The following is a 12,669-nucleotide window of genomic DNA, read 5'->3' as shown; positions in this document are numbered from 1 at the left end:
CAAAACAATTCTTCAGGATATCTTTAACAAAAAGCTCACTATATAGATAAAGCTATTTAAAAAAGTACCACACAACAGCATGTTCCATATGCAATACAAAAGTGAGAACAAACTCGGAATTGAGAAGGGAGGGGGGGGGGGAGATTTAAATGTGTCCTTCAGGAAAGAATCTGTGTAAAGAATTGAGAAAGAAATAAGATGGCAGCAGCAGCAGCCAGGATTTGCAGAGCTTTTCAGTCCTTTGTTTGGTTATCTTGCATAAGTGCTTTAGCCAGAGACTCTTTCAGTAGCTGCATGGGGCCAGCTTGGAACGCAAACGTGCATGAATCCAAATGTAATTTCCCTGTTGTGCACATTCTGGCTGTGACAGCTCAAGTTATGAATGTAAAATAGCAGGAAAAAAAGTTCAGAAGATGGCCAGGCCTGAAATGTTATTAAGAACTGACTTACTCAGAGCTCGCATGAGCTCAGCAAAGGTGCTGCCTGAATTCTAAGTCTAGCTGCTTCCATGCTTCATTTTGGTGTGGCTTGGAAAAGAAGAAATACCCTGTTTCTCTGTGTGTCTAAGTGATTCAGTGTAATAGAAGTAACAAACATTTACTTCCACGTGAGATACAAAGCAGGAAAAGAGGGTGATGCCAATTCCTTGCTCCAGTTTGTGGGCGGTGCTGGCACACAGTCTGAGTTGGCATCAGTAGCTTCGATCTGTAGATGTGAAGGGAACGACAGTATCTTTTCCCTTTCAGGCAGTTCTCTTTTTTGTGGGGCAATAATCTGCAGCTTTCTCGAATTCCCAGTGTTCAAGAGGCATTTGTCTTTCCTCTGGGGAGGACTGGTGCAGAATAAGGGATTTCCTCTCCTCACATCAATACACTGCTCACAGAAAGGGCACCTCATCATGGCTATGGGACAGCTTGTCTCGGAGACTGTGCAGGCAAGCAAAGGGCTTTTCCCTCTTCTACGTGCAACACGCACAGCAAAGAGAAGTTGCAAAGTTTACAACTTTCCCTGCTTCTTCAACATCAGATTTTCCCGGGTCTGTCCCCTCTCTCTCTTTTTCCAACCTCCTTCCATCTCTTGTTACCATGGAGAATGAAATGCCAGTTCCATTCAAGTTGTCGGCTGAATAGGTTTTGAGGTTGATGGATGGTGAGAATCTCTTATCCCTCCTTCTCCAAACACCGCCCCTGCCTGGTTCTTGACATTTCACTTGCCAGAGACTGGCAGTCAGCGAGAGGGAGCTGAAAAGGAGGCTGGCAGTGTCCTGCTGAGATGCTCTTTCAGTTCTGTGGATGAAATCAGCAGCCGTGAGAAGGTCTTAAGGACTTCGGTGCAGAGCCTTGTCCTCAAGCTGGCTGAGGCATGAATGCTCACTTGAGTGCATGCTCTCGCTTCCCTAAAGCACCCAGGGGGAGAAAGATTCATGTACGAGACCTGCTCGAGCTTTTGACTGTGTTTCAAGGGGTGATGTAACCTCTACAATGTAAAGAGAAAGGTAAGGCGTGAATGAATACAATGCATGCTCTAGCGTAAGCTGTTTCTCTCGTATATACTCCTTTTAAGCTTCGTTTTAGTGCCACATCACGCAAGAAGTGAAATTTCTTTGCTGCAGTCTGACTTGCCTGATTTCCTGGCTGCGATGCTGAAGTTATCAGAAGTCTATGTTTAGAGGGATTCTAACAGTCCTCATACGCACTGGTTGCTTATGTACGATCTTACTAGTGGAGTGTCAAAACAGCTTTCTGAATAAGGTACCTTTTAATAACAAAGATGTGGAAATGTAGATCTTGACAGGCCCAGGGTTGAAATACAATGTTGGGGATACTGCTGAAGTGCATGAAATGGAGCTACAAAGCAGAAAAATCAAAACAGTAGCACTGTAAAATTACACAGAAAATATTTCTTTGTTATGATTTATTACTTTTCATGCAAGATAACTATGGTTTTAGAGAGGATCAGGAGAATTTTCAGCTTATGCTGAAAGGCTTTGAGCTTGTTGTTTTTTACTGGAGGAGTTGTTTTTGACTGATGATCACTTAGTAGAGTTTGAGAGAAGTGACTATCTGGCATCGTTTGATAGGTGTGTGGATTTCACTTCTGGAAGTAATGGTTAGAAAATTTTACGACTTCAGAATTTAAATTCAAATGTTTTTTCCAACCAGAAGCATTCCACGAATATATACTTGTTGGGAGAGGGAAAGTATTTTTGTGAGCTTTCTGCTAAAACCTACTGTGTCAGGACCATACCAGCACAGGAATTAATACTGGTGGTACACTTTAGTGGGCAGCATTTCAACTTGTTTAAGGTCATATGTGGAAATTTGTTCTGGGTGCTTTTGAAAAGCTGTGCTTGATAAGCGATTGTGAACTCTTTTCTTTTAGTACATTTTTTCAGAACATTGCACTGATAAATATTTCCACACCTTCTTTATGTTCCTAAACTTGCTAAGCAAATACATCTTTCCACACTACCACCAACAGCTTTTGCATCTGTCTTAGCTCCTCAAGAGTTCACTTTCCATTTGATGCTTTATGTTCGGTTTGTTGTTGGATTGTTGTCTCCCTGCTGGAATTTTCCTACTGTGTGGTTGCTTTTCCTGTTGTGCAAGCCACTTCCAAAATGCTAATATGTTAGCTGTTTGGCCACTGGTGTGTTAAAAGGGAATTTTTAACTCCTGCATCAAAAGCATGTGTATATGTCAATACATACAAAAGAAAAATAGATATATGTATATGAATTATGTATTAATATACCATCACATTCTTTAATTAGTTTATTGTAAAGATTGTAGTAGTATTTTTGTCCCCAAAGCTAGGGATTCTTTAGAGGGATGTACACGTAGTGGGCTCAATTACTCGTGACTTTTATTCATATGAGATAGTAAGCAGGACTTTGATTTGAACCTGGTTGGCTGGGGTACTGCAAAAAACTTGGATTTTTCAAAAATACACTGCTGAAGCAGTTTCTTTTTACCAGAAATACATCACACATGTCAGATGGAGTTGAGAGAATGCGATACAGGGAGGAGAAAAGGGGGGAAGTCCGTTGGGACACAGAATGATACTGTAGTTTGGGATTAGCTTCCTAATAGGCACTCAGCTTTACGTTACCATTTGTAGGGATAGGCGAAAGGGTGAGCATCTGTTTTAACATGGTGATTTTGAGTGAGCCGAAACAGCATCAGCATCAAGGCTTGCATGTGTATTTCCATTTATTCTGTTAACACTGCTGGGGTTTTTTGATTTGGATATTACCTTCTCTGTGGAAAAAATATACTCCTACCTGCTTATGAGTTTGCATGCGATGAAATCCCCAATCTTTCTCTCCCGCTCTGTTTGTGAAGATTGTTATGCTAATAATTTTAGAGGCTGTCAAAAGTTTTTCTGGGTATTTCTGACAGGTTTCAACTTATGAAGAAATATCTTCCAAACTTCATTAAAAAGATCTTCCAGTTTTCAACATGGGTATATTTAGATTCACTTTGCTGTCTGAAAGGCCTCCTTTTCTTCCCCCTACCAAGATTGACCTTTACTTGATTGTTTTTCTTTTGTTTTTATGTTTTCCCTAATGAGAATTGGACTGACTTAGCAGCAGCAGCAACAATAAATTTTGTTATTAGGACACTTCTGGTAGCTCCTCTTCTTCATTCCATCTGGTCTTTGGTTAAATTATTCTTGGAAAAATTTTTAATATCCCACTCATTTTAGATTCAGAGTTGCAAAATACCAGTTTTGTAACTGCTCCTCTGTAAACTGTCACTCAGACGTTTTATGGGTTCCAAGATTTTCATGAATATACTGTGGCCAGTACTATTAACCACCAAAGCTGACTTTTTTTCCTTCTTTTATTATACCTAGAAATACCTCTTCCTGGCTTCAGAAATTGATGCTTAGGTGGTGACTGCTATAATCCAGTGATTCTCCCTGGAACATACTGTTCTCTTACAGTGTTTTTTCTGCTATTCTGAAGGCTGACTGCTGCCGACATGGTTTATTAGTATACTACTGTCTAGATTTTTCTAGAGACAAAATTCCATTAATTCCCCAGCTGTAGAAATCCTGAAGATTTTACCCTTTGCTTTAGGTTTTGATTATGAAGTCTAGTTCTCATATTCATTCTTTTTATCTTGAATTTACTCTTTCTGAATTCTGCAATAGTCCAGCACACCTGGGACTTATCCTTTGTATTGTGGAAAATACAAATACTAAAAGCAAAATGCAAACACTTAAATGTTATGTAATCTAATGTCAACTTCAACTATTTATTCAAATCCAAGCTTTCTGCATCTGTGGTCTTTCTGAAATTTCTTCCCTAAGCCTCAAAAATAAGTTGGATTTCAAATGCAGCAAAATGAAGGAATTCCAGAATGGCAGTGTTGTCCTCTGCCATTGGACTCAGTAATTTCCCATCAGTGAATTTGTTCGCTCTTCCACAGCCCCTGTGGAGAAAGCACGGTGGATCCCAAGACGTGTGTCGCGTGGCACAGGAGACCTTGGCTAAAGGCAGACCATCATACCCATGCGCCTGGAATCTTTGAGCCTAAGAATTAATGTTACGCATAAATGGTATTTTCGGACCAAAAAATGGCTGCGTGAGGAAGGACCATCAGCAGATAGTGATACTGTATCCAACAACTGGGGGGGCTGAAGAACACCTTACTCATGTGCCTGCTGTAGCATACAGGAATGGAGTAATTCTATATTGCTGATTAAGCCCATACAACAGATTGCTAGCTAACTTCTTGTTTAATATGTTTAAATGACATCTCAATTAATGCTACAGCTGGTTTGAAGAGAAGTAAAATGAATTTGTCAAACATGTTATTCTAACTTTCTTGTTATCTGTCATTATATCATCTTTGACAAAGAGTGCTTGATCGCGTAGAGAAGTTTCTAATTCTGCAGAAGAATATCAATCTAATGAATTGTTGTACCAAGACTGGATAATTTGACTGTTCTTAATTTGGTTATTATTTGTAATCCCTGGGTTTTGTCTTTTATTCCTGTTTCGCTCAAGTTGTCCCTTAGTGGAAATGAGGGTATCTAAATTAATTTCCATATTTTCACATCATTATCTGTGGTTTTAATCTGTCTGCCCCTTTCCTTCTACTGCTTACTTCTTCCATCAATGTGTTGGTTCTTCCCTGCAGTCTTTCCCCGCTGTACTTTTCTTCTGCTAACATCATTTTTCCTTCCTCGTTTCTCATCTGAACAGTAGCCAGAGCTTGTCATTTTCTTATCTTGTCCTAAAGTCTCTTGGCTGCTATTAACGTACCAGCAGCTGGCAGAATATCCAGCTCTAAACCTCCTTCTGTTTACTAGATGTTTTATTTCACCTTTTCCTCAGTGTCTGGGTTTCCATTCAGAGCTTTCCCAAGCAGTGCAGTGTGGAACTGACCTTGTTTGCTTCAGCTCCACTCCTGTCCCTGCCGCCTGGTGCCCCAGTCAGTGAGGACGGGCAAAGCTTTGTTCACTGCAGCTGGGAAAAAAGCCCTGAGCGGAGCAGCAGACTGAAGCTCTCTGTCCATGGATTTATGAAGACAGCTCTTCACTGATTTGTACTTTGCAACTTACCTTTATAACCTTTAAGTCTGGAAAATTAATTTTAGTTTAGCTTTTGCCAAGGCTTCCTACCTGCTCTGGTTAAGTGAATTTTTAAGCCCTTTATTATAGGCTGGTCTATATGCAAAGAATGAGTGTCGTGCTCTCCAGTTGGTCATTCTCTTATCTCAAGTGTCCTTTACTGGAATATCTCTACCTTTTACCTTGTAAAATGTAAACTGAGTTACAGGCATATAATTAAATCAACATATTAAGTGTGTGAGGAATGAGAGGCAGTGGGGATTTTGATGTCCATATCCACAGTCAGAATATTAAAATCTATGATATCGGGTATGTAAGCTATTTTCTAGTGTATTGAGAGCACTGGTTGTGTAAGAATGATTTCCAGCTGCGACAAAATGTGTTTCTGTGCTGGGTCAGCACAACAGGCGATCATTTACCTTCACCTGGCAGAGTGGCTGCTCCATAAACCATGTGGCTGTTAGTTAAAAGACTCACATGTACAGTATTACTGCCCATCGGGGATAGAGAGATTTGAATAATTGCTAAATACTTGTGAGGGTTTGGAAAAAATGAGACAATTTCAGGTACTGTGCATTTGCTTTTGCCTGTAATCCCTATCCAAGTCACTCTGTGTCTGGCATACTTTATACCTAAAATTACAACGGTCAGCGTCTGAGACTGATTTTTCTGCCTGGTTTTTTTTTGTGCCTAAACATTGTGCACATAGTATTGGTGCTTGCATTATCTGTAGATTTAGAGCATTGAATTCCCAGATCTGAGACTATTTATTTATTTTGTTTATTTTACATTATTCATTGCAAGTGAATTTCCTGTTGTCTTGCCATAACCTAAATTTGGAACACAAAATCAAAATGAAAAACTATAAACCAGAATATAGCACAGGAGGCATGACACAAGAAGTGGGATTAATCTCTTTAAATACTGTTCCCTCTAACCTTGGATTTCTGAATAGGTGTTTGATGTCAGTTTACTATAAAGACTGGGAATAGCAAACTAGTGTGAGATGGAGTCAAATTTGGGTGCAAGATGAGGGATGCCCCTTATAAGTGGATGGATTTGTGTAGTGTATGCCTCAAGGCCAGCTGCTGGCTATTTCAGATGTGTCCCTGGGAAATCCACTCCTTTAGTCTTGTTCCAGAGCTGTAGCACTCGGTACCAATACATCCCTCCCCACCCAGTCTGGTTATCTTTTGTTGGCTCTGTATTCCTCTTCCCCAGCTGTGATACTGGATTTTTATTCTGTCAGCAGAGCAAGAAAATAGGAGAGTGTCATGGTTCAGCCCCAGCCAGCAGCTAAGCACCACGTGGCTGCTCACTCACCCCTCCCCTCCGGTGGGATGGGAAGGAGAATCAGAAGAAAAAAATAAAACTCATGGGTTTGGGATAAGGACAGTTTACTAGGACAACAAAGGAAGAGGAAAATAACAACAACAATAATAATAAAAGAATATACGAAGTGGGTAATATGCCATGCAATTTGCTCACCACCCTGAACCCTGTGCCCAGCCCTGAGCAGCAATCCCTCTTCCCTGGCTAGCTCCTGCCTTTATATACTCAGTCAGGTATCAAATATCCCTTTGGCTAGTTTGGGTCGGCTGTCCTGGTTGTATCCCCTCCCAGCTTTTGCTGAAAATTAACTCTGTCTCAGCCGAAAAACTAAGACAGAGAAAAGCAGGGGAAGGGATATCTGAAAGTGGTATTTGCTTCTCTTTTAAATAAAAGTTAACATTTTTTGTAGTAGAGAGACACTGTAGAAGAAACAGGAGGGCGCACTAGAGAGATCTTTTAAAAACGCTGCTTATATTTAACTCTTGTTCAGGGTTTTGACTGTTAGAACATATTCAAAGTTTGTTACCATTTTACAGATTAAAAGTCTAGATGGAGATAACCAGTGTCTCAGTTGCATAGTGATTCTTGAGATTTAGGACTAGACACACACACAAAAAATATGATCTAATGGACTAGGGCATTCTCTAGTCAGCCTCTATATCGCCTGCCTTCCCCTCTAGTTGGTACAATACAAATACTGTTATGTGAAAGGTGATCTCAGGCCATGCTTCTCCTGGAAAGGTCAGTGTTGCTCTCATCCGCCACAGTTGTGGCATTTCTGACTTGCTTCAGTTCCTGCAATCAAGCAGCTGTAGGGTTCGTTCAATCAGCTCATAAATCTGACCAACTGCTAATAATTTTTTGGTGGATTAGTTATTTGGATCAGTGTGCTGTGAATAGCCAGGGATGTGGATCCCCCTTTTCTGCTGGTGACCGCTAACATTGGTTTATGCTCCTGGTGGAATTGTACCCTAAAGCTATTAACCCTCCTCTGTAATACACTTTTCGATAACAGACTGAGCAATACTATGTTGCAGATGAGTACAGGGCAAGCTGCAGTTTCTTTTCCTATAAGCAGTATCTCAATGCAGTATAATAACTGTGTATGTGTGAGTTGTGATGTCCTATTACGCAGGGGTTTTCAGACTTAGTTGGACTATCATCTGCAGGAGTGACATGAGCGCTGGGCCAAGCTAGCATGGCCATAGGTGGAAGCACACTTCTGTTCCATCCTCCTCTGTTGTCTTCTCTCATATTTGCTCTCTCTTGGGCCTGGCCCCATAGGACCAAGACTTTAAGCTTGTGTTTCCATCTATGGTTTGTAATCCTACAAATCAAGCATTGCGTGAGGTTAATCACAAACACTAAACTCATGCTTTGATACGTCATGCTGCAATGCCTCTGCTCCTGAGCAATGCTGAGCAGCAGAAGTTGCCAGTACACAAACCAGCATGTTAGTGACCTCAGTCAAAAGACGTTAACTGGCTTGGCAGAGGTGCTGGCCCCAGTATTCAGACAAGAACCAACAAGATGCTGTTAGGAGTTGCCATTGTGTGCTAACTTAGAAATTGTTTTTGAGATTCTCGGCTTTGGCAGTTGATCTTTAGAGGCAGAATGGATCTTTTATTACCTTCACCCAAATGTGCTTTTTCTTGATTTATGGGGAAGGGATTTATACAGTAAAGGAGATGGCTTCTAGTCCCATATTCCCATTTCTATGTGTTTTATCTAGCAGTTTCTTCAGTTGTTTAAAGTACATGGGTTTGTTACTCTGGATCATGGATATAAATAGATGCCAGTAGCATCTATTTGCTAGGAGGCCTTAATAGCTGTGAGCAACTGTACTTGCACCTAAAGTGCAGATGAACAACAAAACTTGGTTTTCTGGAAGGTGAAACTTTTAAATTCTTTGGAATTTGTTGAAAACTCTTGTCTCTGTGCTTGAAGTAAACTAGCATTAGTGTTTTGGGGGAAGGCTATGACCTGTTTGGTGGAGCTCAGAGTTAAGGTTCAGGGTGGTGAGTATTAAGGTCTGTAATAGTTTGGGTTTAAGTGCTGTGTATGTACAGATAGTCATGCTTAATTAAATATATTATTTGCATATGTTGGATAGCCTAGAGAGTCAGGTCTGATTTCCTTGAGAATATCATCTTTATACTCTGCAGAAGCGGCTCTTGGGGAATACCTGAGGATGCTGGGAAGTAAGGAGGAATACACATGGGCAAAACTTTAGAGGACAGGATTTCAAACACTGTATGGGGGATGTTGCAAGTAGCCTTTGTAGGCATAATAGGTTAATTTTTGACCTCTGAATTCCTGTGTAGACACTGAAATTGGCCTTTCTTCTATGCTAATGTTTTATTTTTCATGGGTAGATTATTCAGGTAACAAGTTATCCATACAGAAATCCCAGGCTCAGACCTGGAAGCAGAACATGGGTTTTTGCATGGTACAGACCCTGAGCTAATTCACCTGCTGAGCCTTCACCAGCTTTGTTCAGAGCCACTGCTGATGTTGCAGCTTTATGCTCCTAGAACGTGGGATGCTGGGAAGCTGGCTTTGGAGGAGCATTCACGAGCCAACTGGGGTCCACAACTTGCAGATCTGGGCTGAAGCTCTGGCTTTGCCAGACTTGGAGCCATGGAGGTGATGATAGCACTAGTTCCAGGAAGAGTAACTGGTAAGAGAGTAACATGTTATATGTACTGTGATCCCTTCCGCTTTGAGAGATTTGTCAGCTGGAGTTTCTTATGGGGGCTGCCTCTACACCCCAGCTAAAAGTCTTCCCAGAACCTGAAGCGCTGCAAAGCATGGTGCAAAGACACTGGGCTTTTGCCTCTGTGCAGTAGGGTTTGTGTACGTGGGGTTTTCCATTATCTGGCTGTTCCCATCCCTCATTATCCTGGACAATGGAAAATTGACTTAGTTTGTTAGTGCTTGGTTGAAGGCTGTATCAAGTGGTATCTGACCAAGCTAAGAATAAAGTGTTTAGTTCAGATGTTTTCTCCTGGGATGCTCAGTGTTCAAAACATTTATGGGAAGTATCAAGAGGGCAAATAATCCTGTACCTGAGTCTGCTGCTGAATCCATCTACCCTTGAATAATGGCTTTCTTCCTAAAACAAACTTACTCAGTTTGGGGTATGTTTTATCTCTGTAGTATGAACAGCAAAGGTGCTTTTTTTATTTTCAGGTTCCAGGGCAGGCTGTAGAACTGTATGGTTTGCGTGCACTAAGAAGTTGTATAGCAGAGGTATTTTATGAAAAAAAAGAAGCAAATTTTCTTCTGGTAAAAAGTGTCAGGTTTTCCCCCCTTACATATTATGTTGTCAAATTGTGAAAAGGTGTCCAAAAGGAGGTGTGCATGGAGACACTACTTACCATAATATAACCTCCCGCAGGAAGCATTGCCAGTATTTACTTGTGTTTGCTCCTAAGGGGTAGAAAAGTATTGTTCTATCCTTGGGCTGTGATAGTCTACAGCGAAGAAATTAAATCAGTTTGTTAGCTGTAAAATCTGTTGCCATCTTACATTGAAGTTTTTGTTTCCTGCATCTGATTTTGCAACATTTGTTCTGGCAGGTCTTTAGTAGTGTTGTGTTGTGCATGACATCTTTGCTTACCTAGGAGAGCACTTCGCTGTGCACTGGTTTTCTCCTTTCAGCTGGAATCCTGTGGTCTTCCTAGTCCTTGGTTTAGCCTTTCTGCTTGACAGGTACAGTAATGAGCAACAGCACATGGCTGAGCCTCCTCTTTCTTTCAGTAGCTTATGACCAGAGGCTAGTCAAAGTAACACTCAATAATTCTTATTAACCCAGGAAGAAGGAGGAAAACAAAAAAATCTGGCTGAAAGAGATAAGGCCATTATGCCTAACTTACAGTTCTTCTTTAATCTTTTTATTTTATTTGCAACTTTGGGTAATTTCTAGTCAGTTCAGTTATTCCTGGCTGAAAGAATCACTAAAATCGGCACTACTTTACTTTTAATTTTCTGAGCTGGAAACTGCAGTAGTTCAGGTACTGAAGTGAATCAGACTCCCTGGCTGGAGAATGTTTGTAGTTTGGAAAATATTACTGCCTTACAGTGTCAGGTACACATATTTATACAAAACAACTTCTCTCTCCCCAGGTTCATGGTGTTTTCACTCAGTTTGCATCTGGTAAAACACAGCTCTTTCTTGGACTGCACATACCCTTCTTAAGGTAAGGAGGAACTGATACAAAGGATAATTTTGGGCTGGGTAGTATGGTAGACAGAGACACTGGGAGAGAATTCATATTTTGTGAGTCTTTGGTTCAGTGTGTTGATGAAACTCATAAGAAATCTTTGGTGACTTGGGACATTAATCTATATCTGCATTATTATAATTTAATGCTTTATGCTTTCTTGATTGTGTTACTTATGAAATGCTCTAAAGTGCAAGTAATCAACTGAAGCTGAGTAGTGACTCTTCAGGATTTCAGGCCTGTATATTCCTTGAGGTGATTTTTTTCTTTTTTTTTTTTCCCCCCTCTTGGTATTGGCACTGAGTTATAAAACTGTTGGAATCTGTGCTGGGTGTCTAGTCTACAGCGCTGTATAATAGTACTATAGTGAAGTATATCAACATTTATGTATATTCACAGGTGGAAAGAATGAGATACAGAATGAAAAGAGTTGACTTGTCTGGCCCTTGGACAAAATCTCCTGGGTAGGAAAGGACATAATGTCCTCATGTATGGTGTAGTATTAGTATATTAGGTCTAATGTTATTCTAGGTTATTCTTTTTAGCTTTTCTGTTTTGTCCAATACACTCTTCAAAGATAGACTTTTTGTACCACAATTATTCAAGGAGTGAGGATATGAAGATGCAGTCACCTTCTCCAGAGTGTATCCGTCGTTATTTTTGGCACTAGCTTGCTGTACTTTCAATAGCAGAAATGTTTATTTTGCTTTAAGTGACTTTATCCTCCAGAGCTCGATGGGATGATTGTGCACAAGATAGGGAGCTGTCATAAGTTCCATCCTGTGGGTTGCTTTGATGTTAGGATCTGGAGCCAACTCTAGAGCGTCAGAACAATAGATTTCATTTCCATCATCATCATCTGGGAACAGTGGTAATAAGAGATTATGACTTCTTGTCTCCCAGTATTCCCTCAAACATGCACCCCTGCTAGCTCCTTATCAGCTGCTGCACTGGGCTCTCTCTGGCACCAGAAAGCACGCATCTTCTGGCCCTTTGGGAAGTGCCCGTTTCATGTTTCTGTGTGCCTCTCCAGTTAATAAAATTGTTTCAAAAGGGGGAATTTAGAAAGTAAGCACAGTCACACTTCTGGGTTTGGTTTATGTGCAGCTCTTTGTGTTTAATGTGTCTATGTGTTTCTGGGATGGGGCTAGTCACTGAAATGTGGTCCTTGTAACACAGGAGTGTTGCATCACCTGGGACAGGTATTGCAGAGCTCTCTGTGAGTCAGCTGATACGATTTTAAGCAGGACAGGGGTATCTGATAAATTTCAAAGTTTTATGTTAAACCTGATGTCACTTTTCAGTAGGCATAGACTCTTTAATCTTCTTATCGTGCTCTAGGGGAGTTATCAGGAAGGTAGCATCAGTGCTTGCTGTATAAGGCTGACTGGTATTTCAGGAGCCAGTCTGTGCTTTTATACCTTGTCTCTTAATAACACAAAGAGTGCTGGCCTGCACCTTCCTGCAGGAGGGTGTACAGGATGGCGCTAAGAGCTAGCATTGCAATATGCGGGCCTTGGGGCTCCAT

At 40.9% G+C, this 12,669-nt stretch overlaps 1 protein-coding gene across 1 annotated transcript in view; it reads left to right on the top strand.

Moving 5' to 3' along the window:
- The window catches only part of NDST2 (N-deacetylase and N-sulfotransferase 2), a 136,653-nt gene that overhangs the window by 43,196 nt on the left and 80,788 nt on the right, over positions 1–12,669 (top strand). Inside the window, 1 exon segment of the mRNA XM_075758595.1 lies at positions 11,044–11,117. The gene's annotated coding sequence lies outside the window, so the exon portion shown is untranslated.

This window comes from Balearica regulorum, chromosome 7 (assembly GCF_011004875.1).
Source record: "Balearica regulorum gibbericeps isolate bBalReg1 chromosome 7, bBalReg1.pri, whole genome shotgun sequence".
NCBI lineage: Eukaryota > Metazoa > Chordata > Aves > Gruiformes > Gruidae > Balearica > Balearica regulorum.
The sequence above is the reverse complement of the archived record's forward strand: the minus strand, read 5'-3'. Positions and strand labels throughout refer to the sequence as shown.